The sequence below is a fragment of the Ranitomeya variabilis genome, chromosome 2 (genome assembly GCF_051348905.1).
Source record: "Ranitomeya variabilis isolate aRanVar5 chromosome 2, aRanVar5.hap1, whole genome shotgun sequence".
Taxonomy (NCBI): Eukaryota; Metazoa; Chordata; class Amphibia; order Anura; family Dendrobatidae; genus Ranitomeya; species Ranitomeya variabilis.
The window spans coordinates 92,843,649-92,868,055 of NC_135233.1; the positions used below are offsets into that span (position 1 = coordinate 92,843,649).

General features: G+C 43.5%; 1 protein-coding gene across 1 annotated transcript in view; it reads right to left on the reverse strand.

The window, feature by feature from the left end:
• Positions 1-21,653, reverse strand: part of SPTBN1 (spectrin beta, non-erythrocytic 1) — a 205,977-nt gene extending 184,324 nt beyond the window's left edge. The window contains exon 1 of the mRNA XM_077282706.1: positions 21,442-21,653. The gene's annotated coding sequence lies outside the window, so the exon portion shown is untranslated. The remainder of the gene's footprint in view (positions 1-21,441) is intronic.
• Positions 21,654-24,407: the final 2,754 nt, after the last annotated feature.

The following is a 24,407-nucleotide window of genomic DNA, read 5'->3' on the forward strand; positions in this document are numbered from 1 at the left end:
TTAAGCGTTATGCCGCGGGTAACGCACTCCGTTAACGCTATTAACCCTGTGTGTCCCCAACTTTTTACTGTTGATGCTGCCTATGCAGCATCAATAGTGAAAAGATGTAATGTTAAAAATAATAATAATAATAAAAAAAAAACAAAACTGCTATTCTCACCTTCCGTAGTCCGCCGAGACGCGCGCGGCCTCCGCCAGCTTTCATTCTCAGAGATGCATTGCGAAATTACCCAGAAGACTTAGCGGTCTCGCGAGACTGCTTAGTCATCTGGGTAATTTCGCAATGCATCCTGGGAACGGAAGAGGGCGGCAGCTGCGCGCGTCTCGGCACAGCTTCGCTGGATCCCGGCGGGTGAGTATATAACTACTTTTTATTTTAAATATATATTTTTTTTATTTTTTTTTTTAACAGGGATATGGTGCCCACACTGCTCTATACTACGTGGGCTGTGTTATATACCGTGTGGCTGCTATATACTACCTGGCCAGTGCTATATACTGCGTGGGCTCTGTTATATACTATTTGGGCTGTGTTATATACTGCGTAGCCAGTGTTATATACTGTTTGGGCTGTGTTATATACTGCGTGGCCACTGTTATATACTGTGTGGCCTGTATTAACGCATCAGGTATTCTACAATATGTATGTATGTATGTATGTATGTATGTATGTATGTATGTATGTATGTATGTAGCAACCACATAGTATATAGCACAGGCCACGTAGTATTTGTCTGCTATATACTACATGGCCTGTGCTATATTCTATGTGGCTGCTATATACATACATACATAGATAGATATTCTAGAATACCCGATGCGTTAGAATCGGGCCACCATCTAGTAGGTGCATAAATGGCAAACTTTGACTTGGTGAGTCCAGAATCCTAAGAGATCTCTATATCTATACACATATACACACACTAATTTCAGGCTGCTCGAAGATGTGTAGCGCAGTAAAATAATAAGGTTGGGAATCACTGCACTAACACTATACCTATGTCTAGTTCTTGAATCAAAATAAGATATTATAATATATTTTATACACAGTCCTATTTGATAAAAAAAAAAAAAAATGAAAAAAAGGTATCAAGTTGTTAGTTGGAGCCAGCAAACCGAAGCAGTAAACTGGAGTATTGTACTTGAGGCTGCGACACCATTACCTCATGTTTAGTACTATGGAACCAGAGGAAGCGAGGTATCTAATTGCATATTAGTGTGCAGAGCGGAAATGCAGGCTGCTGACATGAAACAGACAGCACTCTGAGTGGGTGTGAGTGGGCACAGGGAAGGAATGCATTAGGGAAAGCAGCAGGAGAAACGCATGGATCTTCTCCTTAATCTACAGCACTTAGCCTGCTTCCCATCACTGACAGATATGTGCATACATAACGTCACCAGTCAATGAATAAGAGGTTGTCTCATGAAGACAAGACCTGTCCATACAACCTATTAATGAATACAAACTAAAAATATGAAGGACACCCACCAAGAGCCCCGTTGTACCGGCTAAGGGTTTAGCTGTCGCAAAGACAATGTTTTTCTCCAGCAAAGTCAGCTGGCTTCTGGGAGCCATACCGGTGGCAAACGTAGCTCAACTCTAATAAAGCTCACCGGCACACACTTTCGGCAGCATTTTTTTTTCCTCAACAAGAGTGCATGTAAAACTTCAAGCATTTCATTGTTTTCAGCATTTCTTTTTAGCGGTTTACAGTGCCTTTGGTCATATTAAAGTGTTTAGATACTTATTTTTTATTTTTAATATTCCTCAAAGGATCATATAATTAGTAATGTCCACTACACAAAAAAAACAATTGTTCATACTAACTAGTACAGTTATGGCTTAAGGAAACGGTACAACAAAACTGTAAAGTGCAATTGTACCAAGTTATACTGAACCGTTATACAGCCCATAAAAGTTTGAGGCCTTACTATACCCCACAGGATATAAGATTTAGAAGGGGTATTCCCATCTCCAAGATCCTATCCCAATATGTAACAGGTATAATATTATTAGCAAGTATCTCCAAATTAGAAATGTAGTATAGTTAGAGATTGGTTATGTCATTTACCCAATGTGCAGGGCATTACAGGAGCTTAAGTATCTATAACTACGACCACTAAGAGCTGTCTGTCACTACATGAGTGGTCGTAACCATGGACACCTAAGCTACTGCAATGCCCTACACATGGGGTAAGTGACATAGCGAATCTCAAGAACTATACTACGTTTCTAATTTCTTGGAGATGGGAATACGCCTTTGAAGTTTTTTTTCTAGTCAGATTCAATGGTCCCAAATTTGCTCAAGAAAAAATAAAGCTTGAATCTAATTTTTATGCACAAAAGCCATGTTGGTTCTTAAGGGCAGAAATCTACAGCAACCAGAAATGAAAACCAGACAGGTTGTGCATATACTAAATTATAAGGTATGGGTAAACGGGATGGTACAGGGTACGTTTACATGTTTATGTGAATTTTGAAACAGATCTGCCTCAAAATCAACATCAGAGTAATTGAAGTGGCTTTTGATGTTGATTTTGAAGTAAAATTCACTTTAAAATCCAAGTACAAGATAAACAACGTGAAAATTCCTTAAGAGATTGATTTTTGTAGCTGAATCCAATCCTTAGAAAACAATAGTGAGTATGCTGATTGATTCCAAAGGGAACGTACTGTGGGCTTGCTCTGTGACCTGTGCTGAGGTCATGGTGCAGGGAGGGGAGAAGGAGAGCCATGATCATCACCTCCTGTGAATAGCGATATCCTGCATTATCTATATATAGACGTTAACCATCATTGTAATCCCGACTGTGATAATGAGAGGACTACTAAAGAGTGATCTCCACAGAACAGGAATTGTCAGCCCAATATGAGGCTTAGTTTGCAAGATTTCAACTTTTTTTTTTTACTAATGGTATGTTAAAAAAAAATCAGCAAACTAAATTTTTTTAAATTACCTTTAATAAATCTGATTTAACCCCTTCATGACCCAGCCTATTTTGGCCTTAATGACCTGGCCGTTTTTTGCAATTCTGACCAGTGTCCCTTTATGAGGTAATAACTCAGGAACGCTTCAACGGATCCTAGTGATTCTGAGATTGTTTTTTCGTGACATATTGGGCTTCATGTTAGTGGTAAATTTAGGTCGATAATTTCTGAGTTTATTTGTGAAAAAAAAAAGAAATTTGGCGAACATTTTGATAATTTCGCAATTTTCACATTTTGAATTTTTATTCTGTTAAACCAGAGAGTTATGTGACACAAAATAGTTAATAAATAACGTTTCCCACATCTCTACTTTACATCAGCACAATTTTGGAAACAAATTTTTTTTTTTGCTAGGAAGTTAAGGGTTAAAATTTGACCAGTGATTTCTCATTTTTACAACAAAATTTACAAAACCATTTTTTTTAGGGACCACCTCACATTTGAAGTCATTTTGAGGGTTCTATATGGCTGAAAATACCCAAAAGTGACACCATTCTAAAAACTGCACCCCTCAAGGTGCTCAAAACCACAATCAAGAAGTTTATTAACCCTTCAGGTGTTTCACAGCAGCAGAAGCAACATGGAAGTAAAAAATGAACATTTAACTTTTTAGTCACAAAAATGATCTTTTAGCAACAATTTTTTTATTTTCCCAAGGATAAAAGGAGAAACTGGACCACGGACGTTGTTGTCCAATTTCTCCTGAGTACGCTCACACCTCATATGTGGGGGTAAACCACTGTTTGGGCACATGGTAAGGCTCGGAAGGGAAGGAGCGCCATTTGACTTTTTGAATGAAAAATTATCTCCATTGTTAGCGGACACCATGTCGCGTTTGGAAAGCCCGTGTGCCTAAACATTGGAGCTCCTCCACAAGTGACCCCGTTTTGGAAACTAGACCCCCCAAGGAACTTATCTAGAGGCATAGTGAGCACTTTAAACCCTCAGGTGCTTCACAAATTGATCCGCAAAAATGAAAAAGTACTTTTTTTTCACACAAAATTTCTTTTAGCCTCAATTCTTTCATTTTCACATGGGCAACAGGATAAAAATGGATCCTAAAATTTGTTGGGCAATTTCTCCTGAGTACGCAGATGCCTCATATGTGGGGGTAAACCACTGTTTGGGTACACGGCAAGGCTCGGAAGGGAAGGAGCGCCATTTGACTTTTTGAATGGAAAATTAGCTCCAATCGTTAGCGGACACCATGTCGCGTTTGGAGAGCCCCTGTGTGCCTAAACATTGGAGCTCCCCCACAAATGACCCCATTTTGGAAACTAGACCTCCCAAGGAACTAATCTAGATGTGTGGTGAGCACTTTGAACCCCCAAGTGCTTCACAGAAGTTTAGACCGCAGAGCCGTGAAAATAAAAAATAATTTTTCTTTCCTCAAAAATGATTTTTAGCCCAGAATTTTTTATTTTCCCAAGGGTAACAGGAGAAATTGGACCCCAAAAGTTGTTGTCCAGTTTGTCCTGAGTACGATGATACCCCATATGTGGGGGTAAACCACTGTTTGGGCACAAGTCGGGGCTCGGAAGGGAGGTAGTGACGTTTTGAAATGCAGGCTTTGATGGAGTGGTCTGCGTGCGTCACATTCCATTTGCAGAGCCCCTGATGTGCCTAAACAGTAGAAACCCCCCACAAGTGACCCCATTTTGGAAACTAGACCCCCCAAGAAACTTATCTAGATATGTGGTGAGCACTTTGAACCCCCAAGTGCTTCACAGAAGTTTACAACGCAGAGCCGTGAAAATAAAAAATCATTTTTCTTTCCTTAAAAATGATGTTTTAGCAAGCAATTTTTTATTTTCACAAGGGTAACAGGAGAAATTGGACCCCAATAATTGTTTCCCAGTTTGTCCTGAGTATGCTGGTACCCCATATGTGGGGGTAAACCACTGTTTGGGCACACGTCGGGGCTCGGAAGGGAGGGAGCACCATTTGACTTTTTGAACGCAAGATTGGCTGGAATCAATGGTGGCGCCACGTTGCCTTTGGAGACCCCTGATGTGCCTAAACAGTGGAAACCCCTCAATTCTAACTCCAACACTAACCCCAACACACCCCTAACCCTAATCCCAACCCCAACTTTAACCCCAACACACCCCTAACCCTAACCATAACCCTAACCACAAGCCTATTCTTAATCCTATTTCCAACCCTAGCCCTAATTCCAACCCTAACTCTAAGGCTATGTGCCCACGTTGCGGATTTGTGTGAGATTTTTCCGCACCATTTTTGAAAAATCCGCAGGTAAAAGGCACTGCGTTTTACCTGCGGATTTACCGCGGATTTCCAGTGTTTTTTATGCGGATTTCACCTGCGGATTCCTATTGAGGAACAGCTGTAAAACGCTGCGAAATCCGCACAAAGAATTTACATACTGCGGAAAATACAGCACAGCATTTCCGCGCGGTATTTTCCGCACCATGGGCACAGCGGATTTGGTTTTCCATAGGTTTACATGGTACTGTAAACCTGATGGAACACTGCTATGAATCCGCAGCGGCCAATCCGCTGCGAATCCGCAGCCAAATCCGCACAGTGTGCACATAGCCTAATTCTAACGCTAACCCTAGTTCTAACCCTACCCCTAACCCTACCCCTAGTGGAAAAAATATATATTTTCTTTATTTTATTATTGTCCCTACCTATGGGGGTGATAAAGGGGGGGGGGGGGTCATTTACTATTTTTTTATTTTGATCACTGTGATAAGTTTACCACAGTGATCAAAATGTACATGGAACGCATCTGCCAGCCGGCAGATTCGGCGGGCGCACTGAGCATGCGCCCGCCATTTTGGAAGATGGCGGCGCCCAGGGAGAAGACGGACTGACTTCGGGAGGCTCGGTAAGTATGAGGGGGTGGGGGGGGGGGGTGGATAGGAGGACGGGGGGAGCGGACAGGAGCACGGGGGGAGCGGACAGGGGGACGGAGGGGGGTACCGGACAGAACGGAGGACTGGGGAGGAGATCGGGGGCAGTGGGGGGGGGGGGCAGAACATGATTTCCAGCCATGGCAGATGCTATTGCAGCATCGGCCATGGCTGGATTGCAATATTTCACCATTTTCATAGGTGAAATATTGCAAATTGCTCTGATTGGCTGTTGAAAGTGCAACAGCCAATCAGAGCGATCGTAGCCACGTGGGGGCAAAGCCACCCCCCCTGGGCTGAAGTACAACTCCCCCTCTCCCTGCAGATCGGGTGAAATAGGAGTTAACCCTTTCACCCGATCTGCCGGGACGCGATCATTCTGTGACACAGCATATGCGTCACAGGTCGGATTGGCACCGACTCATGACGCATACGCTGTGTCACAGTTCGGGAAGGGGCTAAACAATTAGATATTTAAAAAAAAAACATTAAAGTTATAATGGGGGTCATACTATTAAGCTTAAAGAAGTAGTTCACTACTTTGACAACTCCTTGTCATATCCCACGCTGGGCCACGATAAAATAAAAAAAAGCTTGTACTCCCCTCCTGTGCCAGCACCGTTCCTGTGGTGTTGGCACTAGAGGTCCACAGAGCTCCAGTGCATTGTTGTTGTGACACCTGACCCCGACACTCAATCAACATTGGCGTCACTGTACCCGCCTTCGTTGAAATTGAACATGAACAGTAAGGCTATGTGCACATGTTCGGAATTGCCGCAGAAATTTCCGCGGCAATTCCAGTACTCCCTGCCGCGGGAAAAACGCATGCGGAATTGGCATGCGTTTTCCCGCTAAACACTAGCGTTTTACAAGCATAATTAGCTTGCAGAATGCTAGCGTTTTCCAAGCAATCTGTAGCATCGCTTGGAAAAGTGACAGGTTAGTCACACTTGTCAAGCATAGTGTTTGACAAGTGTGACCAACTTTTTACTATTGATGCTGCCCATGCAGCATCAGTAGTAAAAAGATCTAATGTTAAATAAAAAAATTTTTTAAAAAATCATGATATTCTCACCTTCCGGCAGTCTTCCCACTCCTTGCGATGCTCCCGTTCCCAGTAATACATTGCGAGAATGATCTGTGATGACGTAGCGGTCTCGCGAGACCGCTACGTCATCACAGGTCATTGCCGCTAGGCATTATTAGGAACGGGAGCATCACGAGGAGCGGGAAGACTGCCGGGGACGCCGGAAGGTGAGAATATCATGATTTTTTTTTTTTTAAAACAATTATTTGGCCTGGAGGCGAGTCTCCGCTCCTCCACCCTGGGTACCAACCATATATGATCTGCTTACTTCCCGCATGGTGGGCATAGCCACATGCGGAAAGTAAGCAGATCAATGCATTTCTATGTGTGCGGAATCCCCGCGATTCCGCACAAGGAATGAACATGCTGCATTTTTTTCCGGAATGTGAATCCGCAGCGGAAAAAAAAAGCAGCATGTGCACACAAATGCACAATGCATTCTAATAATAGGATGCTTAATGTATGCTTTTTTTGCATTTTTATAATGAAAAAACGCGAAAATTCCTGAACGTGTGCACATAGCCTAAGTCCGGGCTGCAGTTGATCTCTGATTTCTTCTTTATGTTCAATTTGTCCAAAGGCGGACACAGGTCACCAGCTCTGATTGAGCGCCAGGGTCAAGTGTTGCAACAACCGAACGAGAGCCCCGGGATCGAAAGGGCTGTTCCTACAGTGTCAGCACCAGCAAAGGAGAGGAATATGGGCTTTTTTATTTTATAGGGCCAAAGAGTGGGGTATGAAAAAGGGTTGTCCTACTAGTGGACAACCCTTTAAGGTTTTATTAAGCTGAATTACAAACAGTATGGCTCCCATTATAACTTTCACGGGTGTTATTTAAGTCCTTAAAAAATCCTACTATTAAATCAAGTTTGTTAAAACTAATTACAAAAGTTTGTAATTCAGCTAAAAAAAAAAAAAAAAACCCTTAAAATAATAGATAAAGGTGATGTCTGGGCACAACATATTGATGTCCTATATTTGGGATAAGTGACCAATACCAGATCGGCAGCCAGATTTAAATACTTTGAACAGAGTTGTAAAATAATTTGTAGTTGTTGCTGGTGCGTACTGCAGAACACCTCTCATAAAAAAAAATAAAATTAAAAAAATAGCGACTGATGAGCAGTACCAGGCATTGGCTACTACACATTAAATTGAACTGTGCCTTGCTTTTTGTTGAAGCAGTTTACTTTTGGCAGCCGTTGGAGCAAATGACAGCTGATCGGTTGGGTTGACAGGTGTCGGACCCCCAACGTCATGATATTAATGACTCATACTAAGGATGGATATTGTGCCTGGACAATCCCTTCAACTATGAATAACAAATACAATTTTTATGATTCGTCTAGGAAGAGGACATAAAAACCTGCAGTGAAAGCAAAGTGCCTTGAAGATGTTTAAGTGTTTTTTTAAATTCTTGTGTCTATATGTGAAAGAATAAATATTGCAGCCATAGTGACAAGATCTATGACAAGAGCCAGTTTATCGACAGTCAGCCAACATCCTACCATTGACCTTGTCTACAAAATGTCAGTCACCAACACGAGAAGGCAATAGATACAGTTCTTGGGATACTAAATTGATCTCTTGAAATTAAATCTACACCAACTTTGCAATATGTCCTCTAACAGTACAAAACATCGATCATAAAAACCTGACGTATATTCAGTTCATTTCCAAGACTTCTCTGTCTCACTCCTAAATGCCCTTTCAAAATATTTCAAGTCTAACGCATCAACGCCAATGAACGTGTAGAGCTAACCTCCGATGTCAGCAAAGCCGTGTTTAATGCCATAGCTGGTGACAGCCGCCCTTCAAACAAATAACAGGAGGCATTCTTTAGCCATGGAATCCCCCCAACAGTGATGACAAGCACTTGGCACGGAAGTCCAATCAGAAAAAGCATTATTAGTAGTGACAATAACTCATAACTCATCTGTATAATTATCAAATAAATAAAGCAAATAAAAACATTTAGCCGTTTAATTTGTCTAAATAAAACAGTAATATAAAATCCATCAGCAATGTAGACTGACTTGTGTTACCTTACACGCAAGACCGCGTCAGTATAAACTAATGTATAGATATGAAAATATATATGAATATATAACAGCTGCCATTTTGGTATATTATAAATATATATTATCTAACAAAACGGCAGCTGTTTAATACAATCTGACAATTTAAAAAAAAAAGTCAGGATTAGGGATTACAACAAATTGTTTTTAAATTACAACCACATGACGTTTTTATGCTGTGATATTCCGACTATTCAGATTATGACCCAACAAAAGACATATACTTAAAAGTCGATGAGAAGACTCAGACCTGCAAGTAAAATGTACATCTAGTCCCCCTGTGTATGGCCCAAATGCTTCCATAATTCGTTGCCCTTTTAGTTGTATGGCGCCTAACAGAGCAGGTAAAGTTAGAGGCACCTTTAGGTATCATAAGGTCATAGATATTTTGGGGGGTTTCTTGAAAGACACCAGAAAATATGCTTTAAAGAAAAAAAAAAATATATGATTAAAAAGACTTCTTATTAATTTCTATTGTAAAACCACTTTGCAGTTCATATGTTCAAGCTGTTAGTTTTAATCGCTTAAGGGTATGTTCACACTGGGCGTTTTTGCTGCTTTTTTTTAATGCTAATTTTCAGCTGCTTTTTACAGTACCAGCAAAGCCTATGAGATTTCAGAAATCTCATACACACACAATGGTTTTTTTGTCATCAGGATTTTGTGCTTTGCTGCTTGTGTTGGGACATAGAGCATGTCACTTCTTTCAGCGTTTTTGCAGCATTTTTCACCCATTGGCTTAAACGGGTGTTGAAAAAACTATGCAAAAACGCAGGTATCATTATTTGCAGCGTTTTTGCTGCAGAAAAGTCATGGTCATTAGCATGGACAAAGACAAGTTAACGCAAAAAACGCACCAAAACCGCAACAAAAAAGAGCCTAAATCTGTGTTTTTGACGCAGCTTCTTTCTTGCCAAGAAATCAGGTTTTGCTGCAGAAAAAAGTTACAAAAACGCCCAGTGTGAACTTACCATTAAGCTTTCAAAGACGCCACACGGTTAAAAGAAGTGACCTGATCATTCACCTTATCATTCTTCAGGTATATTATGTTCTGAAGTCACGTCATACTTTTAACCCCTCTGTGACCTTTGACGTACTATCCCGTCGAGGTGACCTGGGCCTATCTGACCCTCGACGGGATAGTACGTCATAGCAGATCGGCCGCGATCACGGGGGGAGCGCGGCCGATCGCGGCCGGGTGTCAGCTGCATATCGCAGCTGACATCCGGCACTATGTGCCAGGAGCGGTCACGGACCGCCCCCGGCACATTAACCCCCGGCACACCGCGATCAAACATGATCGCGGTGTACCGGCGGTATAGGGAAGCATCGCGCAGGGAGGGGGCTCCCTGCGGGCTTCCCTGAGACCCCCGGAGCAACGCGATGTGATCGCGTTGCTCTGAGGGTCTCCTACCTCCCTCCTCGCCGCAGGTCCCGGATCCAAGATGGCCGCGGCATCCGGGTCCTGCAGGGAAGGAGGTGGCTTACCGAGTGTCTGCTCAGAGCAGACACTTGGTAAGCCTGCAGCCCTGCACAGCAGATCACAGATCTGGCAGAGTGCTGTGCACACTGCCAGATCAATGATCTGTGATGTCCCCCCCTGGGACAAAGTAAAAAAGTTAAAAAAAAATTCCCCACATGTGTGTAAAAAAAAAATAAAAAAAATATCCTAAATAAAGAAAAAAAAAAAAAAATTATTCCCATAAATACATTTCTTTAGCTAAATAAAATAAAAAAAACAATAAAAGTACACATATTTAGTATCGCCGCGTCCGTAACGACCCAACCTATAAAACTGCCCCACTAGTTAACCCCTTCAGTAAACACCGTAAGAAAAAAAAAAAAAACGAGGCAAAAAACAACGCTTTATTACCATACTGCCGAACAAAAAGTGGAATAACACGCGATCAAAAAGACTGATATAAATAACCATGGTACCGCTGAAAACGTCATCTTGTCCCGCAAAAAAAGAGCCGCCATACAGCATCATCAGCAAAAAAATAAAAAAGTTATAGTCCTGAGAATAAAGCGATACCAAAATAATTATTTTTTTCTATAAAATAGTTTTTATCGTATAAAAGCGCCAAAACATAAAAAAATGATATAAATGAGATATCGCTGTAATCGTACTGACCCGACGAATAAAACTGCTTTATCAATTTTACCAAACGCGGAACGGTATAAACGCCTCCCCCAAAATAAATTCATGAATAGCTGGTTTTTGATCACTCTGCCTCACAAAAATCGGAATAAAAAGCGATCAAAAAATGTCACGTGTCCGAAAATGTTACCAATAAAAACGTCAACGCGTCCCGCAAAAAAACAAGATCTCACATAACTCTGTGGACTCAAATATGGAAAAATTACAGCTCTCAAAATGTGGTAACGCAAAAAATATTTTTTGCAATGAAAAGCGTCTTTCAGTGTGTGACAACTGCCAATCATAAAAATCTGCTAAATAACCCACTATAAAAGTAAATCAAACCCCCCTTCATCACCCCCTTAGTTAGGGAAAAATAAAAAAATTAAAAAATGTATTTATTTCCATTTTCCCATTAGGGTTAGGGTTAGGGCTAGAGTTAGGACTAGAGTTAGGGCTAGGGTTAGGGTTAGGGTTAGGGCTAGGGTTGGGGCTAGGGTTAGGGCTAGAGTTAGGACTAGAGTTAGGGCTAGGGTTAGGGTTAGGGCAAGGGTTAGGACTAGGGTTAGGGCTAGGGTTGGGGCTAGGGTTAGGGCTAGGGTTAGGGCTAGTGTTACGGCTAGTGTTAGGGCTAGTGATAGGGCTAGGGTTATTGCTAGGGTTAGGGCTAGGGTTAGGGTTGGGGCTAGGGTTGGAGCTACAGTTAGGGTTGGGGCTAAAGATAGGGTTAGGGTTTGGATTACATTTACGGTTGGTAATAGGGTTGGGTGTGTCTGGGTTAGAGGAGTGGTTAGGGTTACCGTTGGGATTAGGGTTAGGGATGTGTTTGGATTAGGGTTTCAGTTATAATTGGGGGGTTTCCACTGTTTAGGCACATCAGGGGCTCTCCAAACGGGACATGGCATCCGATCTGAATTCCAGCCAATTCTGCGTTGAAAAAGGAAAACAGTGCTCCTTCCCTTCAGAGCTCTCCCGTGTGCCCAAACAGGGGTTTACCCCAACATATGGGGTATCAGCGTACTCAGGACAAATTGGACATCATCTTTTGGGGTCCAATTTCTCCTGCTACCCTTGGGAAAATACAAAACTGGGGGCCAAAAATAAGTTTTGTGGGAAAAAAAAGATTTTTTATTTTCACGGCTCTGCGTTGTAAACTGTAGTGAAACACTTGGGGGTTCAAAGTTCTCACAACACATCTAGATAAGTTCCTTGGGGGGTCTAGTTTCCGATATGGGGTCACTTGTGGGGGGTTTGTACTGTTTGGGTACATCAGGGGCTCTGCAAATGCAACATGACGCCTGCAGACCAATCCATTTAAGTCTGCATTCAAAATGGCGCTCCTTCCCTTCCGAGCTCTGTCATGCGCCCAAACAGTGGTTCCCCCCCACATATGGGGTATCAGCGTACTCAGGACAAATTGATCAACAACTTTTGGGGTCCAATTTATCCTGATACCTTTGTGAAAATACAAAACTGGGGGCTAAAAAATCATTTTTGTGAAAAAAAAAAGAATTTTTATTTTCACGGCTCTGCGTTATAAACTGTAGTGAAACACTTGGGGGTTCAAAGTTCTCACAACACATCTAGATAAGTTCCTTGGGGGGTCTAGTTTCCAATATGGGGTCACTTGTGGGGGGTTTGTACTGTTTGGGTACATCAGGGGCTCTGCAAATGCAACGTGACGCCTGCAGACCAATCCATTTAAGTCTGCATTCCAAATGACGCTCCTTCCCTTCCGAGCTCTGTCATGCACCCAAACAGTGGTTCCCCCCCACATATGGGGTATCAACGTACTCAGGACAAATTGGACAACAACTTTTGGAGCCCAATTTATCCTGGTACCCTTGTGAAAATACAAAACTGGGGGGCTAAAAAATCATTTTTGTGAAAAAAAAAGGAATTTTTATTTTCACGGCTCTGCGTTATAAACTGTAGTGAAACACTTGGGGGTTCAAAGTTCTCATAACACATCTAGATAAGTTCCTTGGGGGGTCTAGTTTCCAATATGGGGTCAATTGTGGGGGGTTTGTACTGTTTGGGTACATCAGGGGCTCTGCAAATGCAACGTGACGCCTGCAGACCAATCCATTTAAGTCTGCATTCCAAATGGCGCTCCTTCCCTTCCGAGCTCTGTCATGCGCCCAAACAGTGGTTCCCCCCACATATGGGGTATCAGCGTACTCAGGACAAATTGAACAACAAAGTTTGGGGTCCAATTTATCCTGATACCCTTGTGAAAATACAAAACTGGGGGCTAAAAATCATTTTTGTGAAAAAAAAAAAGGAATTTTTATTTTCACGGCTCTGCGTTATAAACTGTAGTGAAACACTTGGGGGTTCAAAGCTATCAAAACACATCTAGATAAGTTCCTTAGGGGGTCTACTTTCCAAAATGGTGTCACTTGTGGGGGTTTTTAATGTTTAGGCACATCAGGGGCTCTCCAAACGCAACATGGCATCCCATCTTAATTCCAGTCAATTTTGCATTGAAAAGTAAAATAGCGCTCCTTCCCTTCCGAGCTCTGCTATGTGCCCAAACAGTGGTTTATCCCCACATATGGGGTATCGTCGTACTCAGGACAAATTGCACAACAACGTTTGTGGTCTAATTTCTTCTCTTACCCTTGGGGAAATAAAAAAATGGGGGCGAAAAGATCATTTTTGTGAAAAAATATGATTTTTATTTTTACGGCTCTGCATTATAAACTTCTGTGAAGCACTTGTTGGGTCAAAGTGCTCAACACACATCTAGATAAGTTCCTTAAGGGGTCTACTTTCCAAAATGGTGTCACTTGTGGGGGTTTTTAATGTTTAGGCACATCAGGGGCTCTCCAAACGCAACATGGCATCCCATCTTAATTCCAGTCAATTTTGCATTGAAAAGTAAAATAGCGCTCCTTCCCTTCCGAGCTCTGCTATGTGCCCAAACAGTGGTTTATCCCCACATATGGGGTATCGTCGTACTCAGGACAAATTGCACAACAACGTTTGTGGTCTAATTTCTTCTCTTACCCTTGGGGAAATAAAAAAATGGGGGCGAAAAGATCATTTTTGTGAAAAAATATGATTTTTATTTTTACGGCTCTGCATTATAAACTTCTGTGAAGCACTTGTTGGGTCAAAGTGCTCAACACACATCTAGATAAGATCCTTAGGGGGTCTACTTTCCAAAATGGTGTCACTTGTGGGGGGTTTCAATTTTTACGCACATCAGGGGCTCTCCAAATGCAACATGGCGTCCCATCTCAATTCCAGTCAATTTTGCATTGAAAAGTCAAATGGCGCTCCTTTCCTTCCGAGCTCTGCCCTGCGCCCAAACAATGGTTTACACCCACATATGGGGTATCAGCGTACTCAGGACGAATTGTACAACAAATTTTGGGGTCTATTTTCTCCTGTTACCCTTGGTAAAATAAAACAAATTGGAGCTGAAACAAATTTTGAGTGAAAAAAAGTTAAATGTTTAATTTTATTTAAACATTCCAAAAATTCCTGTGAAACACCTGAAGGGTTAATAAACTTCTTGAAAGTGGTTTTGAGTACCTTGAGGGGTGCAGTTTTTAGAATGGTGTCACACTTGGGTATTTTCTATCATATAGACCCCTCAAAATGACTTCAAATGAGATGTGGTCCCTAAAAAAAAATGGTGTTGTAAAAATGAGAAATTGCTGGTCAACTTTTAACCCTTATAACTCCGTCACCCAAAAAAATTTTGGTTCCAAAATTGTGCTGATGTAAAGTAGACATGTGGGAAATGTTACTTATTAAGTATTTTGCATGACATATGTCTGTGATTTAAGGGCATAAAAATTCAAAGTTGGAAAATTGCGACATTTTCAAAATTTTCGCCAAATATTCGTTTTTTTCACAAATAAACGCAAGTTATATCGAAGAAATTTTACCACTATCATGAAGTACAATATGTCACGAGAAAACAATGTCAGAATCGCCAAGATCCGTTGAAGCGTTCCAGAGTTATAACCTCATAAAGGGACAGTGGTCAGAATTGTAAAAATTGGCCCGGTCATTAACGTGCAAACCACCCTTGGGGGTGAAGGGGTTAAAGCACCACTCCAGCGTTTGTTTTGAATTGCACTCCTGGAGTGGCGCTTAGTCCCCTGCCCGATACTCACCTGCCAGCGTTTTCATCCATTTTTGCCGCCACTTCCAGTCGGTGTAAAGGGACCTGCTGGCTGCTCCAGTGTTTCATGCAGCAGTGCGGAGGTCACTTTATAAAGTTATGTGCACACGCTGCGGACTGGTGTGCGGATTTTTCCGCACTGATTTTGATAAATCCGCAGGGCAAAAACACAGCGTTTTTCCTGCGGATTTATCGCGGTTTTACTGCGGATTTTCCGCGGTTTTACACCTGCGTTTTTTTAATATGGAGCAGGTGTAAAATCGCTGCGGATTCCGCAAAAAGAATTAACATGCTGCGGAAAATAAACCGCAGCGTTTGAGCGTTTTTTTCCCGCAGCATGTGCACAGCGGTTTTTGTTTTCCATACGTTAACATGGTACTGCACACCGCATGGAAAACTGCTGCGGATCCGCAGCAAAAACCGCAACGTGTGCACATGGCCTAAGTCTATATATGGTAGGTCTATGAGGGCCTTGTTCTGTCAGAAGCAGAGCTGACAAAATGGCGCAGGAGGACCGAAAAAAGCTGTGAAAACGTCAGAAGGTGAGTATATGACTGGGGCAGGAGGCTTACATTTAAAGAGTCACTCCAGGGCTGGAAAAAAACAACGCTCGAGTTATGCTTTAAATACAACTTAATGGGAAGGCTAAAAAACAACGTCCAGAAGATGCCTGGGCCTTTTGTCAGTGTTTTGCTCGTGGTTGGGTGGTTGCAGGCATGTTTACACCAGCAGATAATCAATAAATGACCATTCCCAATTACCTACTGGTGCTCCATGAAGGCTCTGTGCATGAGTCATATACATCCATAGGATACAAGCTCCCTTGCAGTTTTCAGAGCCATCCTGAAGAAAGGATGAAATTAGAGGTGTATTTCCAGCTCCAAGATCCTATCCCAATATGTAGTAGGTGTAATGATATTAGCAAATATCTCCAATTAGAAATCTAGCATAGTTCTCATTATTCGCTATGTGGTTTACCCCATGTGCAGAGCATTGCAGGAGCTTAGGTATCCATGGTTACGACCACTAACACCTAAGCTACTGCATTGCCCTGCACATGGGGCAAGTGACCTAGCGAATCAGAAGAACTATACTACGTTTCTAATTGGAGGTATTTGCTAATACTACTACTACTACATTGAAGCTAATTCCTTTTGGTTGTGATCCTTCAACATTTCCTGAAAAAAAATAAAATAAATTGCATGAAGCCCTGTCATGAAAACATGCCTTGCTGCCCATGAAAACCACAGTGCACGTTTCATTTTGCAATGGCAGAATACAAAATGAAAGCTGTGCTGTGACTGGTTGCTATGGGAAACAAGGCCTGGTTTTTCTCATAGCTAGTTTGATCAATGTCCCTTATGTGATTCCAGAAATGGAGCCAAAGACGATACGAGCATCTCCTCATCTTCCTGGGTGAAGACTCATCCAAGATCGGTTACTACAATCATAACAACCGCCTCATAAAACATTACCAAATGGCTGACTGCTAATTAATAATATATAGCAGACACGGCATTTAAAAAGCAAGTGCGTCTTCTAATATACCGCATGGAAGCTTGATGTGTAAGGCCATGGTCACACTATCAGTATTTGGTGAGATTTTTACCTCAGTATTTAAAACCAGGAGTGAGTGATAAATACAGAAGCTGTGACGTGTCTATTCTACTTCTGATTGTTCCACTCCTGGTTTTGTCAAATACTGAGGTAAAATATTGACCAAATACTGATGGTGTGACCGAGGCCTAAGGACTGTCCCACACGTCCAGATAATTCCGGTACCGGAAAAAATCGGTACCGGAGTTATCCGTGTGCCCGTGAGCTCACGTAGGCCATACGTGCGGCTCACGTGTGCCGCCCGTGTGCCGAGTGGGTACCACACGGAGCGTGTGGTACCCACGCGTGTGGTACACTGCATCGTGCTGAAGCCACGGTTCATATCTTCTGTGCAGCAGCGTTTGCTGCATAGAAGATATGAATAATAGTGTTTAAAAGAAAGATCTATCTGTCCGCCGCCCTCCCACCCCCTGTGCGCCCCCCGCTGTTCTGAAAATACTCATCCGCTTCCCTCGTTGGCTGTCGATGCTTCCTGTGCTGGCCGCCCCTTCTACTGTATGCGGTCACGTGGGGCCGCTCATTTACAGTCATGAATAGGCGGCTCCACCCCTATGGGAGGTGGAGCCACATATTCATGACTCTAATCGGCGGCCCCACGTGACCGCATACAGTAGAAGGGGCGGCCAGCACAGGAAGCATCGACAGCCAACGAGGGAAGCGGGTGAGTATTTTCAAAACAGCGGGGGGGGGGGCGCACAGGGGGTGGGAGGGCGGCGGACAGATAGATCTTTCTTTTAAACACTATTATTCATATCTTCTATGCAGCAAACGCTGCTGCACAGAAGATATGAATCGCGGCTTCAGCACCATGTGGGGGGAACAGCGCTTACTGTAGCGCTGTCTCCTGCACGCCACACAGACTGCACACGGAGAAGGTCCGTGTGTGGTCCGTGTTTTACACGGACCCATTGACTTTAATGGGTCCGTGTAATACGTGCGCTCCCACGAACACAGACATGTCTCCGTGTTTGTCACACGGAGACACGGTCCGCAAAAAATCAATGACATCTGCACAGATGCATTGATTTTAATGGGTCTACGTGTGTCAGTGTCTCCGGTACGTGAGGAAACTGTCACCTCACGTACTGGAGCCACTGACGTGTGAAACCGGCCTAAGGAATAGATGCCCACGAGATTTGATCATTTACAAAAAGAAAAACTTGAGCGTTGTTTTCCAGTCAGTGTCCAGACATCCCCAAAACCAATGCTAATGCCTGGTTTGTGGTGTTTATTATCCAATATACAAATCGTGACTGAAATCTTCAGGTCAAGTTTAAAGTTTTTCATGTTTTGGACAATTTTAAAGCGTGTGGTAAAAATTACAAGATTTTAACAAGAAAAAAAACACAAACAATAACTGTTTTAACGTTGTGTCCGCAGTCTTCATTACTGACAAAATTTAGATTTTCCCCAATTTCTGGTGCACGGACATTAAAAGCACTGGTTCATTTAGCTCACAGTAATTAAGTTGATAAGGCGTTGATCCAGGGAACTAGTCTGATTGCCGTATGTGGGGTCGGGAAGGAATTTTTTTCCCCATGATGGAGCTTACTCTTACCACATGGGGTTTTTTTGCCTTCCCCTGGATCAACATGTTAGGGCATGCTAGGCTATGGGTTGAACTAGATGGACTTAAAGTCTTCCTTCAACCTTAATAACTATGTAACTATGTAATAAGTACACAAACAGGGGCATTTAAGCATTCTCCCCCCACCACTTCAGATTTAGAAAAACGCCTAGTGGGAAAAATAAAAAAAACTGCGTCATATCTCAGAAGCGGCTGAGGGAATCGGCTCCTAAATATTTACTGTCCAATCAGGAGGCTGCACAAAAAAAAGGGGAATAATACACTCCTCAAAAAACATCTCAAAAGAAGGAGAGCTTCGTGAAGTGGTTTCCACTAGAAAACTACATTTTTAAGCGCAAAAAAAAAAAAGTAGTGTGCACATTCCCTTACAAATCTAATAATCATTTCTGTCACCACCACCAGATGCGGCCTGGCATTTTTCACAATCTCCCTCCGTGTATCACCAAGGAGGCATGCTGCACATTCCAATAACATACCTGAAAGCTGGTGGTAAATTTCCACCATTCATCTCTCATTGGGCAAGTATAGAAACAGATCCATCCCAAGTCAGACAAGAATAGTACAGACACAAATGCAGACCGCAACAAAGGTCAAATCTGATCATTTAGATATCAACAGATTCAAATACAATAATAAAAAAAAAAAAACATTAAAACAGCTCCCCCAGACATGTAACCCTAAAGCCAAGATGTCCCATAGACGAGTTACATGTGTGCATAATGTATGCGCTATACCTGCGCTCCTCAAAGGTGGTGTCACCGATAGGGCGCCCCACTGTTGATGGTGAAGTCATTTAGGTAATTTTTATAAAGCTGGCATAGAATATGACTACTGTCAGTCTAGGAATTGTATTCTGGCTGGCGAGGACCCAGTCGGAAAAAAAGAAAAAAAAAAAATTGAGAAGCCGTGGTAGAACATATTCAGTAGCCTAATATAGCAGTAAATCTTCCAAAATGTCATGTTTCTGCACCTCATCCGTGCTTACAGATGCCATGGAAGTTGTGCCAGGAATTCCATACATCCTGCCACGCCTGAGAACGACTCCGTCCCTCCACCATCGACACATGCGTACCCTGACATTCCTACAAGACAGGTGCAGAATTCCAAAGGACTTGTGAGTTGGTGGAATCCACTAGTTCTTCAGAGTCTTCAGCAGAGATATTGGTGAGGTTAGCTCTAACTTGGCGGCCGGTCAACAGAAACTTCATGCAATTACACCAGACATCAAGATGTTGGATGGAACAGATTTTACTTGTTAATTTTGGATTTAGACAAAGATCCAAAAGAAAAATGGAATCATAAAGCATGAACACGTCCGCACATCATCCCACCCACAGCAACCAATGAATGTGCCCAGCCTGCAACGACTAATCTAGAAATAGTAATCACCCCTATAGTAAACTCTTCTGGAAGTAAAATGGTTAATGTCCTAGACCTTAGGGCTGAATGCACTTCCATTTGACCGCATTAAATCTGCAGAACTGTAATTAACCACCCCCACTGCCTTCATTACAAGGCAGCACACATTAGAGCAAGTACACAGAGCTCCAACATTACTACTGCTGGAAATCAGGGGAATGTTCACCAACTGGGCACAGCTTGACCAGTAGAGGAGGGGGAGGGGGCCATTGACTATAAACATCCTTGGGTGGGGTTGTACTGGGCACACCAGCAGATGCCCATGTGAACTGCAACCATCATACTGGGTTTGTCAGTTTGCTGCATAGTGCTGCATCATCCTCAGAATCCGCGCATGGAAAACCTCACACTGCATTGAATTTCAGACACCCAGGTGGTTCTTACCAGACAAATACTTTGGAGGATTTTTATATGCAGTGCCAAAAAGGATGCCACCCTGGGGCACCATATAAAAGGCTCTGGTGTATGATACAACATATACATGTAGTGCAGGGGAGATGTCACCCTGAGCATGGCAGGGGCATCTGTGTACTTGGACTTCTACTATCCACCTGTACAGGCTAAAATAAAGAGGAAATCACTGGGATGACAAAAAGGGGGAAAAAAAACCTGTTGAAGGTGGGCACCAGAAAACCAGGGGGTAAAAAGCAAAGTGGCAACAATCCAACACTGACCCATTGGAGTAATACATTATATATTACACACAGAGACCTTACTCCCCTGTGCTTATATAACCGGATGATCAGGAGCAGATGTGCAGCACTACTGACCCTACATGCACACACTGCACTGCTCCCCTACACGAACGCACTGCACATACAGCGCTGCTCCCCTACATGCACACACACAGCACTACATACACACACACACTGTACTGCTCCCTACATGCACACACAGCACATACAGATACAGCACTGCTCCCCTACATGCACGCACACACACTCACAGCACCTACATGCACACACTGCACTGCTGCCCTACATGCACACACACACACACACACAGATACAACACTGCTCCCCTACATGCACGCACACACACACAGCACATACATGCACACACTGCACTGCTCCCCTACATGCACACACAGCACCTACACACACACAGATACAGCACTGTTCCCCTACAATGCACACACACACAGCACGTACATGCACACAGGACCACGCCTGTGCCCGCACCGTTATCCCGGCTCTTTGGCACTGCTCCCACAGCCGGCAGCACACCACAGCCCCTTCCCAGGGGGGCACCTCCTGCGATCGGTCCCCATAAGCCCCTCCTTGACGTCTTCTTCCCTTCCCGTGTATAAGGACACTACAGCAGAGGAGGGAGCTTGTGCTGCTGCAATGATGCAGACTGCAGCCAGGAGCATCCAGCCCTCCCCGTGCATTAATGCCTATACAGAACACAGCCCAGTATGGATGCGGCGTGATCCAGGTCTCTAACCCACCCACCATCAATCCATGGCAGAAGCGCAGTAATAGCGGGGGCTGGAGCCATTACCTGGAATGCACTGGAGTGTGGAGCCTGCAGGATGGCAGCCGCCTGAGCTCGGAGCAGGGATGAAATGAAGGGAGTGGACTGGAGGAATCCGCAGCCTCAGACACAGCAACAGCTGCACTGATTCTTCCCGGAGAGGGGCGGAGAGAGCCAGCGCCACAGCGACCTCTGCAGGAGGCTGGGAGCACAGCAGCCACCCTGCCCTGCGCTCAGATGGAGACTCCACCCTCGCTTCTCTCATCATCACCATCAGCAGCAGTGCTCCACCCATCCCCCTCTCCGCCAGGACCCCGGGACAGACAGCAGACTGAGCACAGCGCTGCTCCCCATCCTGCAGAGCTGGTCTGTAATCAGTGGGCGCCCCACAGCCACTATAACGCTCAAGTAGCGCTCCATCCACAGCTTTTCCGCTTCAGATGCTGCACAACCTCTTGTAAATCATCATGCTTTTCATCTGATGGGAAACTTTCAGTGTATTCCATCTATAGCTTCCATCATGTGAGCTGTGTATATCACACTGCTCAAAAAAATAAAGGGGACACTAAAATCTTGCATCCATTCCTAGATATCACTGAATGAAATATTCCAGTTGTAAATCTTTATTCATTACATAGTGGAATGTGTTGAGAACAATAAAACCTAAAAATGATCAACGCAAATCTATACTAATATCCCACGGAGGTCTGGAATTGGATGATGCTCAAAATCAAAGTGGAAAATGAAGTTACAGGCTGATCCATCTTCAGTGGAAATGCATTAAGACAAGGAAATGATGCTCAGTAGTGTGTGTGGATTCCACGTGCCTGTATGACCTCCCTGTACAATGCCTGGGCATGCTCCTGATGAGGTGGCGGATGGTCTCGTGAGGGATCTCCTCCCAGACATGCACTAAAGCATCCGCCAACTTCTGGACAGTCTAAGGTGCAACAAGACGTTGGTGGGTGGTGCGAGACATGATGTCCCAGATGAGTTCAATCGGATTCAGGTCTGGGGAACAGGCGGGCCAGTCCATAGCTTCAATGCCTTCATCTTGCAGGAACTGCTGACACACTGCAGCCACATGAGGTCTGGCATTGTCCTTCATTAAGAGGAACCCAGGGCCAACCGCACCAGCATATGGTCTCACAAGGGGTCTGAGGATCTCATCTCGGTACCTAATGGCAGTCAGGCTACCTCTGGTGAGCACATGGAGGTCTGTGCGGCCCTCCAAAGAAATGCCACCCCACACCATTACTGACCCACTGCCTAACAGGTCATGCTGAAGGATGTTGCAGGCAGCAGATCGCTCTCCATGGCGTCTCCAGACTCTGTCACGTCTGTCACATGTGCACAGTGTGAACCTGCTTTCATCTGTGAAGAGCACAGGGCGCCAGTGGCGAATTTGCCAATCCTGGTGTGTGGCAATTGAAAAGCTTCCTGCACGGTGTTGGGCAGTGAGCACAACCCCCATCTATGGACGTCGGGCACTCAGACCATCCTCATGGAGTCGGTTTCTAACCGTTTGTGCAGACACATGCACATTTGTGGCCTGTTAGAGGTCATTTTGCAGGGCTCTGGCAGTGCTCCTCCTGTTCCTCCTTGCACAAAGGCTGAGGTAGCGGTCCTGCTGCTGGGTTGTTGCCCTCCTACGGCCCCCTCCACGTCTTCTGGTTTACTGGCGTGTCTCCTAGTAACGCCTCCAGCCTCTGGACACTAAGCTGACACAGCAAACCTTGCCACAGCTCGCATTGATGTGCCATCCTGGATGAGCTGCACTACCTGAGCCACTTGTGTGGGTTGTAGAGTCGGTCTCATGCTACCACGAGTGTGAAAGCACAACCAACATTCAAAAGTGACCAAAACATCAGCCAGAAAGCATTAGTACTGAGATGTGGTCTGTGGTCCCCACCTGCAGAACCACTCCTTTACTGAGGGTGTTTTGATAATTGCCAATAATTTCCATCTGTTGTCTATTCCATTTGCACAACAGCATGTGAAATTGATTGTCAAACAGCGTTGCTTCCTAAGTGGACAGTTTAATTTCTCAGAAGTTTGATTTACTTGTAGTTATATTCTGTAAAAGTGTTCCCTTTATTTTTTTGAGCAGTGTATATATAATATTATCCCATGATGAGGTGCATCCAATTACCATGTTAGTATTTAATATCCTTTCTATAGATTCCCAAGTATGGTTCCAAGATTAAAACATTGGCCATCTCTTAAAAAATGTTCTTGTGTAACAAAACCTTTTTTCATATTGAGTAAACATCTTTCACAGTCAGAAATCCTGAAATGTAAGTAATTGGGCTGCTGAGAAATACCTTTAGAAATAGCAAACGACCAAGCCTGTTTCTTTCTGAAACTTAAGAAGGTACCGTATATACTTGAGTATAAGACCCCTAATTTTGCCACAAAAAAACTGGGAAAACTTAATGACTCGAGTGTAAGCCTAGGGTGAAAAATGCAGCAGCTACAGGTAAATTTCAAAATAAAAATAGATACCAATAAAAGTAAAATTAATTGAGACATCAGTAGGTTAAACGTTTTTTAATATCCATATTGAATCAGGAGCCCCATATAATGCTCCATACAGTTCATGATGGGCCCCATAAGATGCTCCATACAAAATACGCCCCATATAATGCTCCATAAAGTTCATGATGGGCCCCATAAGATGCTCCATACAAAAATATGCCCCATATAATGCTGCACAAAGGTTATTAATGGCCCCATAAGATGCTCCATAGAATAATATGCCCATATGCTGCTCCATAAAAGTTGATGGCCCCATAAGATGCTCCATAGAATAATATGCCCCATATGCTGCTCCATAAAAGTTGATGGCCCCATAAGATGCTCCATAGAATAATATGCCTCATATGCTGCTCCATAAAGGTTGATGGCCCCATAAGATGCTCCACAGAATAATTTGCCCCATATGCTGCTGCTGCTGCGATAAAAAAAAAAAATTACATACCTCTCGTCGCTGG